The 22,954-nt window shown below is 41.9% G+C and overlaps 1 protein-coding gene across 5 annotated transcripts in view; it reads left to right on the forward strand.

Moving 5' to 3' along the window:
* The window catches only part of rnf130 (ring finger protein 130), a 153,091-nt gene that overhangs the window by 30,317 nt on the left and 99,820 nt on the right, over window positions 1–22,954 (forward strand). The window lies entirely within an intron of this gene.

Below are 22,954 nucleotides of genomic sequence, written 5' to 3' on the forward strand. Positions count from 1 at the left end.
TGTTCTTTAATTTTACATTTATTTTTAATGTGGGACTTTGGACTTTCAGAAGGTTTTCAACAAATAGACCACAACTACATCCACTACTCTACTCTGATCAACTGTACTCCTACTAGTTATATCCTCAAAGAATTCAACAGGGTTGTCAAGCATAATTTCCCTTTTGTAAATCCAAGCTGACCATGTGTCTGATTCTACCACTGTTTTCTCAGTGCGCTGCTATGAAATCCTTGATAATGGACTCTAATGGACTTCAACCACTACTAACGTCAGATTCACTCGTCTATACAACATAAAACAGTTTAGCACAGAAATAAGCCCTTTAGCCCACTATGTCTGCAGTGGCTTTGATGCCATTATAAACTAATGATGCCATTAATCTGCCTGTTCGTCTGTCTAAATGCATGTTCAACATTGCTATCATTTCTGTTACTACCACCTTCCCAAGCAACGTGTTCCTCTGACTCTTTTTATAAAATAAACCTGAATTGCACATCTCTTCTAAACTTTCACTCTTTCACCTTTTAAACTGACGTGAAATATTCACTTAATATCTCTCCCATCTCCCTGAGGTTCAATACAAAGTCAGCTTCTTTGATCTTTAAGATTCACCTCTTGCTCTTAGTGTACATGGAGAATCTCTTTTTAATATTATCCTTAACCTTATTTGCCAAGGCTATCTCCTATTCTGTTTCCACCTCCCTGATCACCCCTACACTCTTTCTACTCTTCAAGAGTTTCATTTTAACTCAGTTGCCTATATCTAATATATGATTTTTTTTACTCTTGACTTGAACCTCATTACCTTTTATTCATCCATTGTTCTGTAACCTTTACTAGCTAAACATAGTCCTTTTAGTATTTGACAATTCCACCCTGAGAAAAAGACTGTCACTCTCCATCCTATCCATCCCTAGCATAATCTTATATAAAGCTATCAGATTGCCCCTCAGTCAGCAATGCTACAGCGAAAGCAATCCCCAAGTTTGTTCAAGCTCTTCTTATAGCTAATACACTCCAATCCAGGCAGTATCCTGGTAAATCTCTTTTTACACACTCTCCAAAGCTTCCATATTCTTGCTAAAGTGAGACAACCAGAACTGTACAAAATAGTCCAAAGGTGTCCTAAGCAAGCTTTTATACAACTGTGACATGACTTGCCATCTTCTACACTCAGTGCCCTGACCAATGAAGGCAAACATGCCATATGTCAAAGGGAGATAGCTGAAGAGATAGTGGAGGCATTACTGGTGATCTTCCAGGAATTGTGAGAATCAGGAAGCGTCCCAGAAGACTGGAAATTCGCTAACATGACACCCCTGTTTAAAAGGGACTAAGGCAAAAGGCAGAAAATTACACTCTGATTTAGCTTAACCTCGGTTGTAGGTAAGATCCTGGAATCTATTGTAAAGGATGAGGTTTCTGAATGCTTTGAAGTGTATGGTAAAACAGGGCAAAGTCAGCATGGTTTCATCAAGAGGAGGTCACCCCTGACAAATCTGCTAGCATTCTTTTGAGGAAGTAATGAGCAGATTAAGCCAAAGATAACCACTGGATGTTATCTACCTGGACTACAAGAAGACCTTCAACAAGGCACCATGCAGGAGGCTACTGTGTGGTGTCTTATTAATTAGCCATGTTTTTAAAATCCATGACTTTTTTAAAAAAACAAGAATAATTTTAAAGTTTTGAAATTTCAGCTTCTCCCTTAATCTTGTTGATGTATAAATTTTTATTTCACTTGCTGTACTTAATTTTAGATAAAATTTTATTCATGTTCCATGCTTTATGCTGTTAGCTGTGGGGAATTTTTCAATCTGATTGCCTAATAATTTTTTTTATTCACTTCTGGGGCATGGGTGTTGTTGACTGGCCAGGATTTATTGCCCATCTCTACTTGCTCTTGAACTTGGTGGTGAGCTGCTGCCTTTAACTGCTGCAGTTCACATGCTATAGATTGACCCACAATGCTCTTGGGTTGGCAATTCCAGGGTTTACTTTCCAGTAAAGGAAATATTTCCCAGGCAAGATGGTAAATATGAGGTGCTGCATTTTGGGAAAGCAAATCTTATCAGGACTTATACACTTAATGGTAAGGTCCTCGGGAGTCTTGCTGAGCAGAGACCTTGGAGTGCAAGTCCATAGCTCATTGAAAATGGAGTCGCAGGTAGATAGAATAGTGGGAAAAAAAGACATCTGGTAATCTTTCCTTTATTGGTCAGAGTATTGAGTACAGGAGTTGAGAGGTCATGTTGCAGCTGTACAGGACATTGGTTAGGCCACTGTTGGAATGTTGCATGCAGTTCTGATCTCCTTCCTATTGGAAAGATGTTGTGAAACTTGAAAGGGTTCAGAAAAGATGTACAAGGATGTTGCCAGGGTTGGAGGATTTGAGCTATAGGGAGAGGTTGAATAGGCTGGAGAGTCGGAGGCTGCGGGGTGACGTTAGGGAGGTTTATAAAATCATGAGGGGCATGGATAGACAAAGTATTTCCCCTGGGGTGGGGGTGTCTAGAACTAGAGGGTATAGGTTAGGATAAGAGGAGAAAGATATAAAAGAGACCTAAGGAGCAACCTTTTCACACAAAGGGTGGTGCGTGTGTGGAATGAGCTGCCAGAGGAAGTGGTGGAGGCTGATACAATTGCAACATTTAAAAGGCATTTGAATGGGTATATGAATAGGAAGGGTTTGGAGGGATATGGGCCAGGTACTGGCAGGTGGGACCAGATTGGGCTGGGAAGTTTGGTCATTATGGACAAGTTTGACCAAAGTGTCTGTTTCCATGCTATACACGTATATGACTCTAAGGTGAGTTGCTTGGAGGAGATCTTGCAGGTGATGGCAATGCCATATATCTGCTGCCCTTGTCCTTCTAGATGGAAGAGGTTGTAGGTTTGGAAGGTGCTGTCTGAGGATCTTTTGAATTTCTGCAATGTATCTTATAGATAATAGAAATGGTGTGTACTGAGCGTCACTATTGGATGAACTGAATATTTGTGGGTTGGTGCCAATCAAGCAGGCTGCTTTGTCCTGGATAGTGTCAAAACATCTTGAATATTGTTGGAGCTGCACCCATCCAGGCAAATTGGGAGTATTCCATCACACTCCTGACTCTACCCTGTCTAGGATGGACAGGCTTTAGACAGACAGGAGATGACTTACTCACTGCAGCATTTGTAGCTTCTGACCTGCTCTTGTAGCCAGTGTGTTTGTGGTAGGTGCAGTTGAGTTTCTGATGAGTGATAGCTCCCATGGATGTTGATAATGAGGATTCAGTACAGTCATTTTTTTTTATATAGAGTGATAGTTGCATTCCTGTGTGACCCATGTTATACAAGATTTGCGCAATACAGAAAATACTTAGTGTTGGAATTGCTAACGTGCTATAGCCAACACATGTTTCAAAGTTCATCCTTTAGAAACAGCATCCCCTATTTGTCAATTGCCTTAGTGAATTTGCACTGACGAACCACAATATAACAGAATGACCTGTAACGTCATTCAGTGTCAAAGGTGGTGGTTAGATTTGTCTCTCTTTGGAAACAAAAGGTCATGTTGCATTTGAACATGGACTGCCTCAAGATGTGAGGAATTGCAAATGGTGAGGGTATGTTTTATGAACATCTGCAAACATCCCTACCTCTGACCTTATGTTGGAGGGAAAGTCATTGATGAAATAGCCTAGGACACCACATTGATAACTGACCTCCAACAACTGCAACCATCTTTCTTTGTGTCGCGTTTGACTCCAGCCAGTGGAAAGATTGCCCTCTGATATCCATTGATTCCAGTTTTGCTAGGGCTCCTTGATGCCATACTCTGATGAAAGCAACCTTGATGTCAAGTCCTGTCACTCTCCCTCACTTTGGAATTCACCTTTTTATGTCCCCCTGGTTTGAACCAAGGCTGTAATGAGGTCAGGCGTTGCTTGGAGAAAGTGAGGACTGCAGATGCTGGAGACCAGAGTTGAAAAGTGTGGTGCTAGAGAAGCGCAGCAGGCCAGGCAGTATCCAAGGAGCAGGAGAATCTCCTGCTCCTCAGATGCTGCCTGGCCTGCTGCGCTTCTTCAGCACCACACTTTTCAACTCGGGCATTGCTTGGCCTTGGTGCAAACCAAACTTGGCATCACCGAGCAGTTTATTGCGGACCAGGGACTGTTGATGACACCTTCCATCCCTTTAGTGATGAACCAAGAGTAGACTCTTGGGGTAGTAATTAACCAGATTGGATTTGTCCTGCTTTTTGTATATAGGATATACCTGGACGATTTTCCACAATATCAGTAGATGCCAGTGTTGTAACTGTATTAGAAGAACTTGCCACTCCCCCAGCCAATGTCTGGAGCACAAATCTTCAGTACTATTGCTGGAATGCTGTCAGGACCCACAGCCTTTGCAGTTTCCTCCAACTGTTTCCTGATATCAAGTGGAGTGAATAGAATTGGCTCAAGACTGGTATCTATGATGCTGGAGGAGGCTGAGATGGATCATCCACTTGGCACTTCTGGCTGAGGATTGCTGCAAATGTTTCAGCTTTAACTTTTGCAATGATGTGTTGGACTGGCCCATCATTGAGGATGGGGATATTTGTGGAGCTGCCTCCTGTAGTGAGTTATTCAAATGTCCACCACTATGCATGACTGAATGGGGCAGGACTGCAGAGCTTAGATCTGATCCATTGGTTGTGAGATTGCTTGGCTTGGCCTATCACTCGTGAGAGAGTGGTGCTGGAAAAGCACAGCAGTCAGGCAGCTTCCGAAGAGCAGGAGAGTCGAAATTTTGGGGGCATAAGCCGTGAACGTGAAGAAAGGCTTATGCCCGAAACGTTGGTTCTCCTGCTCCTCAAATGCTGTCCGATCTGCTGTGCTTTTCCAGTATCACATGCTCAACTCTGATCTCTAGCATCTGCTGTCCTCAATTTCTCCTCTATCAATTGCTGTTTATGCTATTTGGCATGCAGTAGTCCTGTTTGGTCGCCTCACCAGTTTGACACCTCAATTTTAGGTAAGCCTGCTGCTGCTGCTGCTGCTGCTGGCATGCCCTCCTGCACTCTCCATTGAACAAAAGTTGATCCATGGCTTGATAATGATGATGGTTGACTGGGGCATATGCTGGGCCATGAGGTTGCAGTTATGCTGGAGGGCAACCCTGCAGTTGTTGACTCTCAGTGCTTCATGGATGCCTATTCTTGTGTAAAAAATGAGGTCTGCAGATGCTAGAGATCACAGCTGAAAATGTGTTGCTGGTTAAAGCACAGCAGGTTAGGCAGCATCTCAGGAATAGGGAATTCGACGTTTCGAGCATAAGCCATTCCTGATGAAGGGCTTATGCTCGAAACGTCGAATTCCCTATTCCTGAGATGCTGCCTAACCTGCTGTGCTTTAACCAGCAACACATTTTCAGCTGCCTATTCTTGTGTGACTAGATCTGTTCAAAATCTCTCCCATTCAGCACAGTAATAGTGCCACACTACACATTGGGTGTTCTGAAGTGTGAAGGTGGGTCTTTGTCTCCACAAGGATTGTGCAGTAGACACTCTTACTGATACTGTCATGGGCAGATGATTCCTGATGAAGGGCTTTTAATGAAACGTCGATTTTACTGCTTCTCGGATGCTGCCTGAACTGCTGTGCTTTTCCAGCACTACTCTAATTTAGACAGATGCTTCTACAGTCAGCAGATTAGTTTGGTTAAGGTCAAAATCTTTTTCCCTGTTGTCAATTCCCTCTCCGTATAGGTGGTAATCAACAGGAGGTTTCCTTGTCCATTTTAACCTGAAGCCATGAGGCTTCAAGGCATCCAGAATCAATGTTGATGTCTCCTAAGGCAAATCCTCAATATTATACCATATATGTGCCACCATCTTTGCTGGATATGTCCTGAAGTGGGATAGTACATCACTGGGAATGTTGATCGCGATGTCTGGAAGACATGATTGTGTGAAGATGACTAGGTCAAGCTGGTGCTGGACTAGTCTGAGACAACTCTCCCAATTTTTGACTCTAGTCTCCAAATGTTCGTAAGGAGAATTTAGTAAGGTCAACAGTGCTGTTCCTGCTATTATCTTTTTGATGCCTAGGTAGATGTCGAGTGTTCCTACCAGTTTTACTTAATACAATGGAGTGGCAAGATATTCTTGAAACAAATTAACTTAGTAAATCTCTCAAGCTTTTTTGAGCTCTTGAAATGCAGTTGGTTCAAAAGGTAATTGAAACATGTAGAATGAGTGGACTTGTAGGAATATGGAACAATACAGCACAAGAAAAGGCCTTTTGGACCACCATGTCTCTGCCAACTATGATGCCATTCTAAGGGCAAAGATGAAATACAAACTGCAGAACAAATTTTAAATAAGTGGACTATTGTCATTCTGAAAGTTTTTATAACAGTCACTTTACATTCCTCCCCAGACATAGATGTTTTCTTCAGTATTGACAGTCTAGTTTTTCCTGCACTTTATAGGTGTTTCGGCTGCCCATGGTTCTCGGTTAACATAAAAATGATGAAAAAGGTAGTTTGCTGAGTAGTAATTTGTACAGAATTGTAGCCTTCATTCTCCTAGCAAGCAGAGTATAAACTGTCTCATAGAAATCACACAGTAGTATCTTAAGAAGAAGAAGCTAAAATGTACCTACATCTTACACAGAGATTTATGATTAGGGAAACACTGCTAAAGTCCATTTTGCAAGCTATTTTAAAATATGCTATTTAATATGGGATAGAATGAGAAAAGCCTGACTCTCAGTAGTTAGGATCCTCTCGGTGATTGTATGTATTATATATGTGTGTGTGCGTGTGATTTAATTAGTTTCCTGTTGAGTCAGCTTTAGATACAGACTGTGCCTTGATAAGGGACATCCTTGAAAAACATTGTTAGAGGAACCTTTTACCAGCTGGTTCAAAGTTTGTGAATTAGTATAGGTTACAAGAAGTATGGTTGAATAAGATGCATTGTGAAGGCCCAAGGCTAGGCAGTAAGGATCTCTGCTAAGATATCCTGAGATCATGGGAAAACCTTAAGTTGTCCATCGTTTACCACTCATTTGTTGTGTTTCTGTTCGCCGAGCTGGAAGTTTTTGCTGCAAACGTTTCGTTCCCTGGCTAGGGAACATCATCAGTGCTATTGGAGCCTCCTGTGAAGCGCTGCTTTGATGTTTCTTCCGGTATTTATACCACTATAAATACCGGAAGAAACATCAAAGCAGCGCTTCACAGGAGGCTCCAATAGCACTGATGATGTTCCCTAGCCAGGGCATGGAACGTTTGCAGCAAAAACTTCCAGCTCGGCGAACAGAACCACAACAACGGACACCCGAGCTACAAATCTTCAACCAGAATTTACCACTCAGACAAATGATTATCCTGATTACATATATATCCATATTTGGGCAGGCTGGAAATAAATGTATAAAAGTTTTTGTTTTTCCTTTGTTCAGTGAAGAAGCTTTTGGACTCCGAGGTTTTCTACCGGTGTAACATTAATAAACTCTTTTTGGTATTGGAAATAGGCTCTGGGTGTTAAAGTGATTCATTTAATCATTCAGCCCCAGCATCATTCTAAAATAAGCCCAACTGCCTGCATATGATCCATATTCCTCTCTTTCCTGTCTATTTCCACGTCTGTCTAAAAGCTTCTTAAATTTTCCTCCTGTGTCTGCTTCTACTGCCTCCCTTGGCAGGGTGTTTCAGGCACCTATCACTATATCTTGTTCCTGCATCTCCCTTAACTTTTCTGCTCTCACGTTAAATAAATGCCTCTTGAGTATCTGACATTTCCACCATGGGAAAAAAAAAGACTGTCTATCAATGCTCTCCATGCTTCTCAATTTTATGTGCTTCTATCCAGTGGCTCCTCAGCCTTCAACGCTCTAGCAAAAACAATCCAAGTTCATCCAAGCTATCCTTCTAGCTAACACACTTCAGTCCAGACAATATATTGGTAAACCTCTTTTGCACCCTGTTCAAAGTCTCCATATACTTCCTATCATATACAGATCAGAACAGTTGACAATACTCTAAATGTGGCCTATGAAACATAGCAAGCTTATCAATGGGACCAGAATTCAAAAACAGGTCTAAAAATAGAAAATATGGTCATTTTACACGTCTTTTTCCTTCTCTGTTTTCTAGTAACATAAGAATAAATGGCCCATCCAGGTTAAAGCTTTGTCTTGACTCGTTATTGAGTTTAAACACTTGCATCCCTGTATCCATCAACCAGAGTTAACTATTAATGTTTTGTTAAAGACTTCAAAACAATGCAGTTGGAATTGGAGACACTGCAGCTCTAGTGGATGCACACTGACACTTCTAGACTGTCATATGCGGTTAAATAAAATGAAGCAGAGCACTGCAGCATGTGCAAGAACTGTTTTATTGCTTAGGCTTTCTAGTGTGATCCTCAAAGTTTAAAATATTAATTGACCTACTGTGCATAGTTTTTTTTGATGATTTTAGCAGAATTTGATATTTTCCTGTCTGGTGAAACTGAAACCTCTAGTCAAATAATTGACTTGGATAACTTAAGTTATGTTTAAAAACACCTTATTTCAAATTTATGCACAACATATTCATTTTTTTTGAGGTTAAAAAAATCATGCAACAGGATATAGTCCAACAGGTTTAATTGGAAGCACTAGCTTTTGGAGTGCCGCTCCATCAGGTGGTTGTGGAGGACACCCTTGTAAGACACAGAATTTATAGCAAAAGTTTACAGTGTGATGTAACTGAAATTATACATTGAAAAATACCTTGATTGTTTGTTTGTTGAGTCTTTCATCTGTTCGAATACCATGATACCACTTCTTTGTGGCCAAGCAGAGGCTGATAACTATGTTCTGTAGCCATTGGGAAGGCCTCAACCGGGACCTTGGGTATGCATACACAGAGACACTCCTCTATATACACTCTCACACTCCTATACACACGCACTCCCACACTCACACATGCATCCTGTCACAGACTTAGACCACTCTACACTCATACACTCTCTCTCACGGACACTCCACACACCCCCCCCACCCCCAGACACACACGCACACCTACAGACACACACACTCCCACAATCACACATGCATCCCTTCACAGACTTAGACATCCTACACTTTCATACGCATACATACACACTCTCTCGCACTCACAACCCCCCCCCCCCACCTCAGAGAAACAGAGATGCGCACACACATGCACACATATACATATGTGTTTTTGGGGTGAATTTGTACTTGTAGAGTTACATTGTACTTTGCTCAAAAACTGTATGAATTCATGTAAAACTGTGAACTCACTTTTTAGATTAGAATCAGTCTAAACATTATGGCACAGACAGAGAACACAGGGGGCTAACACCTTCAACATATTATCTGGCTAACACCAATTGTTACAGTTAGCCTGAGAATGTTACTTAAACGTTTTGTGATTTACATATGAAAGAAGTGAAACTATCATGGTATTCTAACAGATGAAAGACTCAACAAACAATCAAGGTATTTTTCAATGTATAATTTCAGTTACATCACATTGTGAACTTTTGCTATAAATTCTGTGTCTTGCAATTGTGTCCTACACAACCACCTGATGAAGGAGTGGCGGTCCGAGAGCTAGTGCTTCCAATTTAAACCTGTTGGACAATAACCTGGTGTTGTATGATTTTTAACTTTGTACACCCCAGTCCAACACCGGCATCTCCAAATCATTTTTTTTTGATGAAGCTATAATTGACCACCTATTAGAAAGCATTGAGAACCTAAAAATAACTCCTAGCAACGAGGGTGTCATTCCCACCAGTGAAATGCCTATTCATTTCAAATGTGCTGCTAAAGATAACAGACCAAGCATGAAGATTACAGCCTGCAGAAGTGCTTGTGTTGAATTTGATGGTTCACTTCAAACAAATTTGATGAAATATTCAGACAGCTTTTAGAGAAGATCTAAATAATTAAGCAGAAACTTCAAGTTTTCAGAGTTTTTCATGTGATGAGTATACTTTTACTGACCTGAGGGGCAACTTTTTTACAGAAGGTGATACGCATATGGAATGAGCTGCTAGCAGAAGTGGTTGAGATAGGTACATTAACAACATTTAAAAGACAATTTGGACAAATACATGGATAGGAAAGGTTTAGAATGGTATGGGCCAAGTGCAGGAAATGGGGATTAGTGTGGATGGACATTTTGGTCAGCATGGACCTGTTTGGGCCAAAGGGCCTGTCTCCGTGCTGTAAGACTCTCTGACTCTATGACTCAATAGCCCAAGCAAATACTGTGGGCTTGCCTTATAAAGGCTGAACTTTGCAAATTTCACTCTAATCAAGTTACAGTACAACATAGCAATTTGGTTGTTTACTATATTGTTAGACTAATTTCTCACAATTTTAAAAATGTTAGCTTAGATTGTGTCAGAGGACTTTTGGTGTGACAGTTCAAGAGTTTTTGCAGATGTACATTTATGGGTGATGAGATGAAAGAAACAGCAGAAGAAGCTGGTAAGAGGAGAGGAATGTAGAAATGCTTCAGCTGGGATGGGGGGAGGGGTGTAGTAGGGGATGTGGTGAGAGGTTTTTCATTACAGTATGTTTATGAAACTTATTCTAGAGGAGAGCCTACTCAGACACTTATTCACTGAACTCCTCAATGCAAGTGTTATTATTTTTGTATCAAGGGAGTGTTGCTGCAAAGGCTGGTCCTTTTACCAAACTTCTTTGTATATGTTCAAAAAAGTAAACAAAAGGTGGATATTTTTGGATACAGGTTACCCTGTCTCTCACTTTATGTAAATAACCAAAAGCTCAAGAGAAGCTTCTATTGCAATAATGCACTCCTTCCTCATTCAAAAACTAATTTCTCAATGCTCTTTCCTACTTGCCACCATATCATGGGAGACAGTTGTTTACTCTGAGTCAAATAGTATTGATCTTTCCATTCCTGCTTGATCATTGGCTGCCTCCTTGTGCTTTCTTCTTTTTCTTTCTAGCATATATTTTAGTTATTTCACAGCCGGTAACCCTGTTTGACTTGAAAATGTGCTATTGGTCATAACTCCCCATGTCTTCTACCACAGGACTTCAGTTACTCTGTATAATATATTCAAGATGCTTGTACCTTGGCATACCAGTATGCCAAAGGTTTTTTAAATGCTTATTATTTTATTCTTCAATAACAACAGACAACTGGATCTGTGTACATTTTTCTCTTGGTGTACTGACTCCTGTTGGAATATAACTCATAGTACTAGGTATTCTTTATCTTGCCAAAATGAGTGTTTATTAAACATGAGCAATAAACCTATCATGGCTGGCATAATCACTAATTAAACAGTCAACTGCTTGTACATTATCCAGCAGGAGTCATTGCACCTTTTTTCTTGAACCCATTTATTGTTAACCATTTCTTCAGCTTTAGCTTTATGACCCTGTAATCAATTATTTTTCAGCTTGCTTGAATTACAGCTTTATAATGTTGTTTCAGTTAAGCATAATGATGAATGGTGAACTTCTGACTTTATGATTTGCATTTTTGGTCAGTATGCATACATTGTTTTTCAGTTGGGTTCCATTTCAGTCTTGTTTGACACTGATTTTTAGACAATAAAGTAATGGTTGTTCACCAAAGTGTTCCATTCTTCAAACTCAAAGTGGATATTTTTCTATCTAAATAAATGGGAGAATGAAAATTAAAACCCTATTGCCATTTTATTTGTAGAACAAATTTAAGGCTTAGAGTGGGAACCTAATCATAACTTTCCCAGAACATCATCTCAATCCCATAAAAGGGACAATGTGACAAAGCAAGACTCAATTCTTGGCAAAAGGGTGCCCTTGCCATTCTGTAAATGGATACAGCACCAGGGATTAGGGTTGGAACTAGTTCCCTTCCATTTTTTCTGCCCAACCCCCACTTTCAGCCCCACCCTTGGAAACGCTGTGGGAAGAAAATCAGGAGAGCAAGGTTGCAAAGGTACCCAACTGACTCGAAGTAAGCTCCAGCTGACATATGATCATGTCAAATCTGGTCCCAATGGGAATGAACTGTTTGCAGCATAAGTAGAACTTCAAGCAGAAGAAGGGCATGGGAAAGAAAAGATTGGTAGAAGTGACACCAGTGGTGTGATGTCATTGTTGAAGATCTTAAGGCAGTATTCACAACACTTTCGTCTGTGGCCATGAACATTTCATGTTCGAGCACTCCCTCAGCATTTATCTGGCATGCAGAAACTTACTTAAAACAAAGAACTGCTGATGCTGAAGATCTGAAACAAACACTGAAATTGCTGGGAGAATCTCAGCAGGATCTGTGGGGTGGAAGCACAGTTAATATTTTGAATTCAGTGACTCTTCATAACAAAAGTTTCCTCCTTTTGTGTACTTGTTATCCCAGGTTCTGCCGTGATTCCTTCCACTGTCCGTCCAGAGTTTCATTCCAGTCTCTAGAATACATGAATGATTCTTCTGGATCAGGGCTGGAATTAGAGGCGATCCAATAGACAAAGATTGAGCTGGCCATTGGACTTGTAAATATGGAGGTTTTGTTCCTGGACTTGCCAAGTGCCCAACAGTACTCTCCTGCATATTCTTGGACAATGTGATAATTTACTGTAGTCGTCATAGTGTGGAATTTTGGCTTGAAGATAGTGAGGTCCTGAAAGGACATAATTCATTTTGAGGAAGGACAGGAGATGAGAGGCAAAGGAATTGGAGTCAGAGTAAGATGGCACTGAACAGAGAGATGTTCCTAGCTCCTATTTCTAGAACATAGCACTGGGTTCAGCCCTTCAGCCCACTGTGCCTGTGTTGACTATGTTGCCACTCTAAACTAATCCTGTCTGCTTCATCTGGTCTGTATCCCTCGGTTTCCTGTCTGTTCATGTTTAAAAGGCGTTTAGACAGACACATTGCTATTGCTCTGCTTCTACCACCTTTGGCAGCACATTCCAGGCACCTACCCCTTTCCAGTCGAAAGTGAGGACTGCAGATTAGAATAGAGAGTGTGTGCTGGAAAAGCATAGCGGGTCAGGCAGCATCTGAGGAGCAGGGGAGTCCACGTTTCAGACAAAAGCCAGCACTACACTCTTGACGTACGACCCTCTATGTTTTAAAAAAAACACTTGCACATCTCTTTTTTTTAAACTTTCCCTTCTCACTTTAAACTTATGTCCCCTTTTGTATTTGATATTTCCACTCTGGATAAAAGTCTCAAACTATCCATGCCCCTTAAAAAATATATATATTCTATGTCAGCCTATGATGCTGTAGTGAAACCAATGTCAAGTTTATCCAACCTCTCCTTATAGCTAATACACTCCAATACAGACAACATCCTGGAAAACCTCTTTTGCACCCTTGTATATGAATGAATGAAGTAGAACATGCACTGGTATAGCAGCATATTAACAAACCAAGAACAGTTCACTTTCCAAAATGCATCAAATTTGTTTCTTGAATTCATGTTTCTTCAATTGACTTTATGGGTAACTTAATAGTTTATTTCTCAAAACTTCCAAGTAATTTCTCTTTTTACTCTGTGCTTTCCTTTTTTCAAATGTGAGCAGAAAATGCTGAAAATCTTGGCAGATCAGACAGTGGAGGGAAACAGAGGTAAAGCTGTAATGACTTTACTATTCACTTAATGAAATTTTATATCGTGTTTTTATTTCAGAGTTATAATTAAAAGAATACTACTTCTGTTGATTTAGCATACACTAATTTATTATGGCAACCATGGACTGAATAATTTAAAGTTTTTAGTTTTAAATACCCTCCCTATCCTGATTAACAAATTGGAGAGAGGAGCCTACCTAGGGGAACACAAGCGTCCTGATTTGAAATTAGATTTATATCCTTCTGGACTAGAACATCATGCTTTTGAGAGCTGCAGAATGGTCGGAGTCATAGAGATGTATAGCACAGAGACAAACCCTTTGGTCCAACTCGTCCGTGCCGACCAGATATCCCAACCCAATCTAATTCCACCTGGGTGTTCAGCAACAATGCCTAGGATCTTACCATTAAGTGTATACATCCTGATAAGATGTGCTTTCCAAAAATGCAGCACCTCTCATTTATCTGAATTAAACACCATCTGCCACTCCTCAGCCCATTGGCCCATCTGATCAAGATCCTGTTGTAATCTGAGGTAATCTTCTTCGCTATTCAATATATCTCCAATTTTGGTGTCATCCTCAAATTTACTAACTATACCTCTTGTGCTCACATCCAAATCACTTATATAAATGACAAAAAGTAATGGACCCAGCACTCATCCTTGTGGCCCTTCACTAGTGACAGGCCTCCAGTCTGAAAATCAACCCTCCACCATTCTCTGTCTTCTACCTTTGAACCAGTTCTGTATCCAAATGGCTAGTTCTCTCTGTATTGCATGAAATCTAACCTTGCTCACCAGTCTCCCATGGGGAACCGTGTCTAACGCGTTACTGAAGACCATATAGATCACGTCCACCGCTCTGCATTCATCAATCCTCTTTGTTACCTCTTCAAAAAACTCAATCAAGTTTGTGAGACATGATTTCCCACACACATAGCCGTGTTGACTATCCCTAATCAGTCCTTGCCTTTCCAAATACACATACATCCTGTTCCTCAGGATTCCCTCCAACAACTTGCCCACCACCGACATCAGGCTCAGTGGTCTATTGCATTAAAAGCTCGCTTGGCTTTCCTACTAATAATGAGAGAACAAGAAAAATATATTAAAGATCCTTTATTGATTGCTTCTCACCATGTGGCGGGGAGCCTAGCAATCTCGCGCGTGTGTGCTTACACACTAGGCAGTGCTGCAAACGCTTTCCCATGTGATTACACAAACCAAGACTTTTTATACCTTTTTTTAAAAAGAGGCGTTTCCTGCAATTTCGTGTGCAACTGCTCCCAATTCAGTTACCGCTGGGACATGTTGGGACAAGTCTTTGGACACATGCACTAGTTATCTTGCTGTTCACGGTAGTATTCTTTATTTACACGGCCATGTCCAAGCTAACCACACCTTGCCCTGACACCATTTAGTTTAGCATATCAGTTATATCAGTTTCAAACAAGCTAAAGTGTATCCTAAAATGTACCATTGTTACAATAGTTCCCTGGCTTGTCCTTACCACTTTTGTTAAATATTGGCACCACATCAGCCAACTTCCAGTCTTCCAACACCTCACCTGTGACTATTGATGATACAAATATTTCAGCAAGAGGCCCATCAATCCCTTCCCTAGCTTCCCACAGAGTTTTTGGGTATACCTGATTAGGTCCTGGCGATTTAGCCACTTTTATGCATTTCAAGACATCCAGCACTTCCTCCTCTGTAATCTGGACATTTTGCAAGATGTCACCATGTATTTCTCTACATTCTATATCTTCCATATCCTTTTCCACAGTAGACATGATGTCAAAAACTTTTTTAGTATCTTGCCCCCACCCCACCCCACCCCACCCCACCCATACTGCGGCTCCACACAAATGCCCCCTTGCTGATCTTTGAGAGGCCCTATTCTCTCCCGAGTTACTCTTTTGTTCCTAATGCATTTGTAAGAATCCTTTGGATTCTCCCTCATTCTTTTTGCCAAAGCTACCTCGTGTCCCTTTTTTTTGTCCTCCTGGTTTCCCTTTTGAGTATACTCCTACGGCCTTTATACTCTAAGGACTCATTCGATCTATCTTGTCTGTACCTGGCATATGCTTCCTTCTTTTTCTTAACCTACCTTTTTTAATCATAAGCTGGCAACTCTCCAGTGCTTAAGGATTGAGGTGAGTGGTGTTGGATTAGTGTTTGGGTCTATGAGATCTGTCCAGATGCTATGCTGGTAGACGCAGGTTAGCAAAGTTTTCAGGGATCCAGAATTTGAAATGTCCTCGGCAGAGTTCATTGCAGGACATGGAGGTCCAATAGGTCCAGGTACCTTTTCTTAAGGATCAAATTCTGCCTGCGCCTATTTACATTTACAGGGAAATCTGACAAGCTGGTGCTTGCTAAATTTCTCAATAGTGGTGGGATGATGACCCAGAAGTGCCTCAATTGACCCACTGAGAGACAATGCCTAATGCTACCCTGACTACCAATTTAATTCCTTTCTGTTGATGGATATGTGCAAAATCCAGTCCTTTATCCAGAAATATTTTTATTGCATGGGGTGAGGGGGAAAGAATTTGTCCATTATTCAACTGTTCCTTTCTTGCTCGAATTTCAGTTGTGTGCAGCCATTCTGTTTATCAATTGGTTCACCTGTTATCCTTCTGAGTATAATGGTGCGAGATTTTATTGTCGGTTTATATAGTTCCTTGTTTAGAGATGAGATATAATCACTGAGGCGCTGTCCAGATTTCAGATGTTTGTTTATTCATTTGTGGCATGTGGACATTGCTGGCTGGCCAGCATTTACTGCCCATCCCTAGTTCTCCTTGAAGGTGGTGGTGATCTGCCTTCTTGAACTGCAACAGTCCATCTGCTGTGGGTTGACCCACAATGTCATTAAGGAGGGAATTCCAGGATTTTGACTCAGCAATAGTGATGGAATGGTGATATATTTCCAAGTCAGGATGGTGAGTGGCTTAGAGGGGAACATGAAGTTGGTGGTGTTCCCATATACCTGGTGTCCTTGTCCTTCTAGGTTTGGAAGTTGCTATTTGAGGATCTTTGGTGAATTGCTGCAGTGCATCTTGTTGATAGTACATACTTATGCTACTCAACATTGGTAGTGGAGGGGTTGAATGCTGTGGCTGTGGTGACAATCAAGTGGGCTGCTTTGTCTGGATGGTGTCAAGCTTTTTGAGTGTTGGAGCTGCACTCATCCAGGCAAGTGGGGAATATTCCATCAACTCCTGACTGGTTCCTTGTAGATGACGGATAAACTTTGAGAATTTAGCAGATGAGCTATTCGTCACAATATTCCTCGCCTCAGATCTGCTCTTGTAGTCACTGTGTTTATGTGAGTGCATCAGTGGAGATTTTGGTCAGTGGTAACCCCCAGGATGTTGATAGTCAGACATTCAGGTATTGTTATAGCATTGAATGTCAAGGGGCAGTGGTGAGGTTGACCATCACCAAGAAAAGTATAGTCTGGCATTTGTGTGGCACCAATGTTACTTGCCACTTGTCAGCCCAAGCCTGGATAGTGTCCAGATTTTGTTGCATTTGAGCATGGGACTGCTTCAGGATCTGAAGAGTCGTGAATGGTGTTGAACATTGCTCAACCAGCGAACATCTCCTGTCATTGATGAAGCAGCTGAAGATGGTTGCGTCTAGGACACGACCAAACTGGGTGTCAGTGAGCAGGTTATTGTGGAGCAAGTGCTACTTGATAACGTTATTGCTGATATCTTTCATCATCTTACTGATGACTGAAAGTAGACTGATGGGACACAAATTGACCAGGTTGTGTTTGTCCTGTTTTTTGTGAAGAGGACATATGGTCAATTTTCCACATTGTTGGGTAGATGCCAGACTTGTAACCGTACAGTGCTTCCAATCAGTTTCTTGGTATCATGTGGAGTGAACTGAACTGGCTAAAGATTGGTAGTTTTATGCTGGGGATCTCTGGAGGATGTCAAAATGAATCATTCATTCGGCACTTCTGGCTGAAGATTGCTGTGAATGCTTAAACTTTATCTTTTGCAATGATTTGTTGAGCTCTTCCACTATCTTGAGGATTGTGGATATTTGGGGAGCTGCCACCTCAAGTGACTTTTTTAAATGTTCTCTGTCAGTCAAGACTGAATGAGGCAGAACTATCTGGCTCGGATATGATTCATTGGTTGTGAAAGTGTTAAGCTCTGTTTCTCACTTGTTACTTTTGTTTAGTATGCAGGTAGTCCCTTGGTAGTTTCACCAGATTGACCTTTATTTTAGGTATATCTGTTGCTGTTCCTGGCATGCCCTCCTGCACTCTCCATTGCACTAGGGTTGATCCCCTGGTTTAATGTAAAAAATGAGGTCTGCAGATGCTGGAGATCACAGCTGCAAATGTGTTGCTGGTCAAAGCACAGCAGGTTAGGCAACATCTCAGGAATAGAGAATTCGACGTTTCGAGCATAAGCCCTTCATCAGGAATAAGAGAGAGAGAGCCAAGCCGGCTGAGATAAAAGGTAGGGAGGAGGGACTAGGGGGAGGGGCGATGGAGGTGGGATAGGTGGAAGGAGGTCAAGGTGAGGGTGATAGGCCGGAGTGGGGTGGGGGCGGAGAGGTCAGGAAGAGGATTGCAGGTTAGGAGGGCGGTGCTGAGTTGAGGGAACCGACTGAGACAAGGTGGGGGGAGGGGAAATGAGGAAGCTGGAGAAATCTGAATTCATACCTTGTGGTTGGAGGGTTCATCAACTTTACTAACACCTTCCATCCCGACCTGAAATTCACCTGGACTGTCTCAGACTCCTCCCTCCCCTTCCTAGACCTTTCCATTTCTATCTCGGGCGACCGACTCAACACAGACATCTATTATAAACCGACTGACTCCCACAGCTACCTGGACTACACCTCCTCCCACCCTGCCCCCTGTAAAAACGCCATCCCATATTCCCAATTCCTTCGTCTCCGCCGCATCTGCTCCCAGGAGGACCAATTCCAACACCGCACAACCCAGATGGCCTCCTTCTTCAAGGACCGCAGATTCCCCCCAGACGTGATCGACGATGCCCTCCACCGCATCTCCTCCACTTCCCGCTCCTCCGCCCTTGAGCCCCGCTCCTCCAACCGCCACCAAGACAGAACCCCACTGGTTCTCACCTACCACCCCACCAACCTGCGCATACAACGTATTATCCGCCGCCATTTCCGCCACCTCCAAACGGACCCCACCACCAAGGATATATTTCCCTCCCCTCCCCTATCAGCGTTCCGCAAGGACCACTCCCTTCGTGACTCCCTTGTCAGATCCACACCCCCCACCAACCCAACCTCCACCCCCGGCACCTTCCCCTGCAACCGCAGGAAATGTAAAACTTGCGCCCACACCTCCACACTCACTTCCCTCCAAGGCCCCAAGGGATCCTTCCATATCCGCCACAAGTTCACCTGTACCTCCACACACATCATCTATTGCATCCGCTGCACCCGATGTGGCCTCCTCTATATTGGTGAGACAGGCCGCTTACTTGCGGAACGCTTCAGAGAACACCTCTGGGCCGCCCGAACCAACCAACCCAATCACCCCATGGCTCAACACTTTAACTCCCCCTCCCACTCCACCGAGGACATGCAGGTCCTTGGACTCCTCCACCGGCAGAACACAACTACACGACGGCTGGAGGAGGAGCGCCTCATCTTCCGCCTGGGAACCCTCCAACCACAAGGTATGAATTCAGATTTCTCCAGCTTCCTCATTTCCCCTCCCCCCACCTTGTCTCAGTCGGTTCCCTCAACTCAGCACCGCCCTCCTAACCTGCAATCCTCTTCCTGACCTCTCCGCCCCCACCCCACTCCGGCCTATCACCCTCACCTTGACCTCCTTCCACCTATCCCACCTCCATCGCCCCTCCCCCTAGTCCCTCCTCCCTACCTTTTATCTCAGCCGGCTTGGCTCTCTCTCTCTTATTCCTGATGAAGGGCTTATGCTCGAAACGTCGAATTCTCTATTCCTGAGATGTTGCCTAACCTGCTGTGCTTTGACCAGCAACACATTTGCACCCCTGGTTTAATGGTAATGTTTGAGTGGGGAATGCAGGCCCATGAGGTTACAAATTATTATGGAGTACAACTCTGCTTCTGTTGATGGCCCACAGCACTTAACGAGTGCCCAGTCTCGAGTTGCTGTATCTGTTCGAAATCTGACCCATTTGGCACTGTGATAGTGCCACAAACATGATGAGTATTCTCAATGTGAATGCAGAACTTCTTCTCCATAAGCATTGTGCAGTGGTCACTCTTCCTGAAATTGTCATGGACATAGTGAATAGTGGAGCAAGCTTGAGGAGCCGAATGGGCTCCTTGTGCTCTTTCTTTGGATTTTTGTAATCATAAAATCCTTTTTCCCCCCCCACGACCTATATTTTATCCACCTTTCCTCACGCGTGTATTTTTGATCAGAGCAGTAAAAGACCACATGTATGTTGGAAGAATGTGCAGGTTGATATTTAACTTATTTGGCTGTATCATGATTACACCTTCCTTGGCTGTCAAGTCCTTGAGACTTAACCCAGATCTCTTAGCTTAGAGGGAAGGATACTAGCCACTGCACTGCAGCACTTCAGATCTATTTGCTAATTGTGGTCATTTTGCAAGCTTGATTTGGAGGTGCTGGTGTTGGGACTGGGATGTACAAATTTAAAAATCATGCAACACCAGGTTATAGCTGAAAATGTGTTGCTGGAAAAGCGCAGCAGGTCATGCAGCATCCAAGGAGCAGGAGAATCGATGTTTCGGGCATGAGCCCTTCTTCACCACACCACACCTACGGCACCACGCCAGGTTATAGTCTAACAGGTTTATTTAGAAGCACTAGCTCTTTGAGTGCTACTCCTTCATCAGGCGGTTGATGAACCTGATGAAGTTAGTTTAAAATATGGAGCTCATTACCAAAGGAAATAATCACAGGGCATTAGTAACTACAAATATAATGGATGCAATAACAGTAATCTTCCAAGAATCCTTAGACTTCGGAAAAAAACGCAGAGGTTCCGAAAACAAAACTCCCTTAATCAAAAAAGGAGGGAGACAAAAAAAGGTTACTGCCAGTTAGCTTTACAACTGTCATTGGGAAAGTGCTAGAGTCTGTTATAGAGGAAGTAATAATATTTAGAAATACATATGAGGCTTCACAAAGAGGAAATCATACTTGACGTTTATTAGAATTATTTGAGAAAATAACCAGCAGGATGGATAAAGGGGAACTAGCAGATGTAATATATTTAGATTTCCAAAAGGGGTTCAATGAGGGACTGTATGTTAGCTTACAGAAGAGCCCTTGGTGTTGGAGTGGTACATTGGAATGTATAAAGAAGTAGCCAACTAATAGATTAAAAATTACTTGGGTGAGGGAAGTGAATGTATCAAGATAGCAGATAGCACAGAAATATGTGGGAAGGTGAGTGGTAAGGCTGACATAAAGAATCTGCAGAGAGCTTATAGACTGGTTAAGTCAATAAGCAAAATCTTAACAGATGGAATATGTGTGAAAATGTGAGGTTATTTTGGCAGGAAGTATAAAGGAGCTGAATACAGAAGAACCTTGATTATCCGAAGAACATGGGTGGGGAGTATGTCATTCGGTTAATCATATTCCATATAATCGATTGCCGGATAACGTTGTTTAGACAAGCATCAGGACTTTGCAATCTTGCGGGATAATCCGATATTTGGATAATCGAATGCTGGATAATCGAGGTTCCTCTGTATTAACCAACTGGAGAAATTTGCAGCATGGGAATTTGAGGATGCTTGTACATAAATTGCAAAACTCTAACCTACAAATTCTGCAGGTAATAGCCAAATGGAATAAAGAACAATCATTTCTTCTATAACGCAGTAGTTGTTCTTGTGTGACTCCACGCTATATAAAAGTCACACAATAAAAATAAAGCAAAGTATTGGCGATATAATTGCATTATAGCCAACATACGTTTTACAAGTTTGCATTTTAGAAACAGAGGTTCCCTATTCATCGAATGCATTACAGCCAATTTGCATTAACGAAAGAAATGTAATAGCAGACCTGGCTGTATAAATATAGAAAAGTATTGCTAATACTATACAGGTTGGACTACAATAGAATTTTGAGAACAGTGAAGGAACTCCAGAGTAAGTTCACTCAGTTGTTCCTGAGTATTAAGGGATCATTTTGAGGATATGATGAATAGGTTGGGCTAGTACTTGTTTGAATTGAGGAGAAGAATGAGATGTGGCCTTATTGTCACACTTCTTCACGGGGAGCTTGAGAGTGTAGATGCTGAGAGGTTGTTCTCTCTTGTGGGAGAGTCTACCACGAAAAGTCATAATCTTTAAAGGGTCATTTGATTAGTAAAAAGATGAGAACCAATTACTTCTGAGTAGTGAAATCTTGGCATTATATACTGCAGAGGACTGTTGAAACTGGGTTAAATATATTGGATGCTAACAAAGAGACACTTTTAATCATTGACCACTTGGACCAAATCACACTGTCTGACCTGTTTTGTGTCATCCATGTTTTTGACTATGACATTCATTGCATATTTAACTCTTCCCCTGGTTTTATATAGCTGTGTTTTGAGTAATGCCATTTGTTGATTACTTGTCTGTTTGTTTGAGAAATAAGTGATAGGGTGAATAGGTAAGATCCTCTTCCTGGAGAAGGAGAGCCCAAAACTAGAGGGTGTAGATTTAAGGTGAGAGAGAAAAGGTTTAAAAGAGACCTAACAGGCAATGTTTTCACGCAGGGGTGATGCATGTATAGAATGAACTGCCAGAAAAAATGGTGGAGGCTGGTACAATTACAACATTTAAAAGGCATCTGGATGGGTACATGAATAGAGGGATAAGGGCCCAATGCTGGCAAATGAGACTAGACTAATTTAGGATATCTGGTTAGCATGGAAGAGTTGGATTGAAGGGTCTGTTTCTGTGGTGTGTGACTCTATAATTTTAATTGGTTGATGAGGAAGAAAACAATTCTGTATCTTTCCTACATTTAGAGCACAAAGGATGATTCAAATACCACTTACAATTCAGTAATCTTGTTTAACGTTTTACATATTTCCTTCTTTCCATAGATTCTCTAGAAATGTTCTTTTTTAGTCATAACCATAGAGTCATAGAAACAAACATTTTGGCCCACCATGTCTCCCAACCAATAAACGCCAAGCTACACTAATCCCATTTACCAGCACTTAGTCCATAGCATATTAACCATACCTGCCCTATTAATATTAATAAAGTCAAATGGTTTAAAAAAGAACTTCCAAGATAAAATGTAATTTTTATATCTCCTGGTTGGTCTGCCAGTTTTAGGCATGTTGATCAGTGATGGCCAACTATGTTGCCAAAA

This window comes from Hemiscyllium ocellatum, chromosome 16 (genome assembly GCF_020745735.1).
Source record: "Hemiscyllium ocellatum isolate sHemOce1 chromosome 16, sHemOce1.pat.X.cur, whole genome shotgun sequence".
Classification (NCBI taxonomy): Eukaryota; Metazoa; Chordata; class Chondrichthyes; order Orectolobiformes; family Hemiscylliidae; genus Hemiscyllium; species Hemiscyllium ocellatum.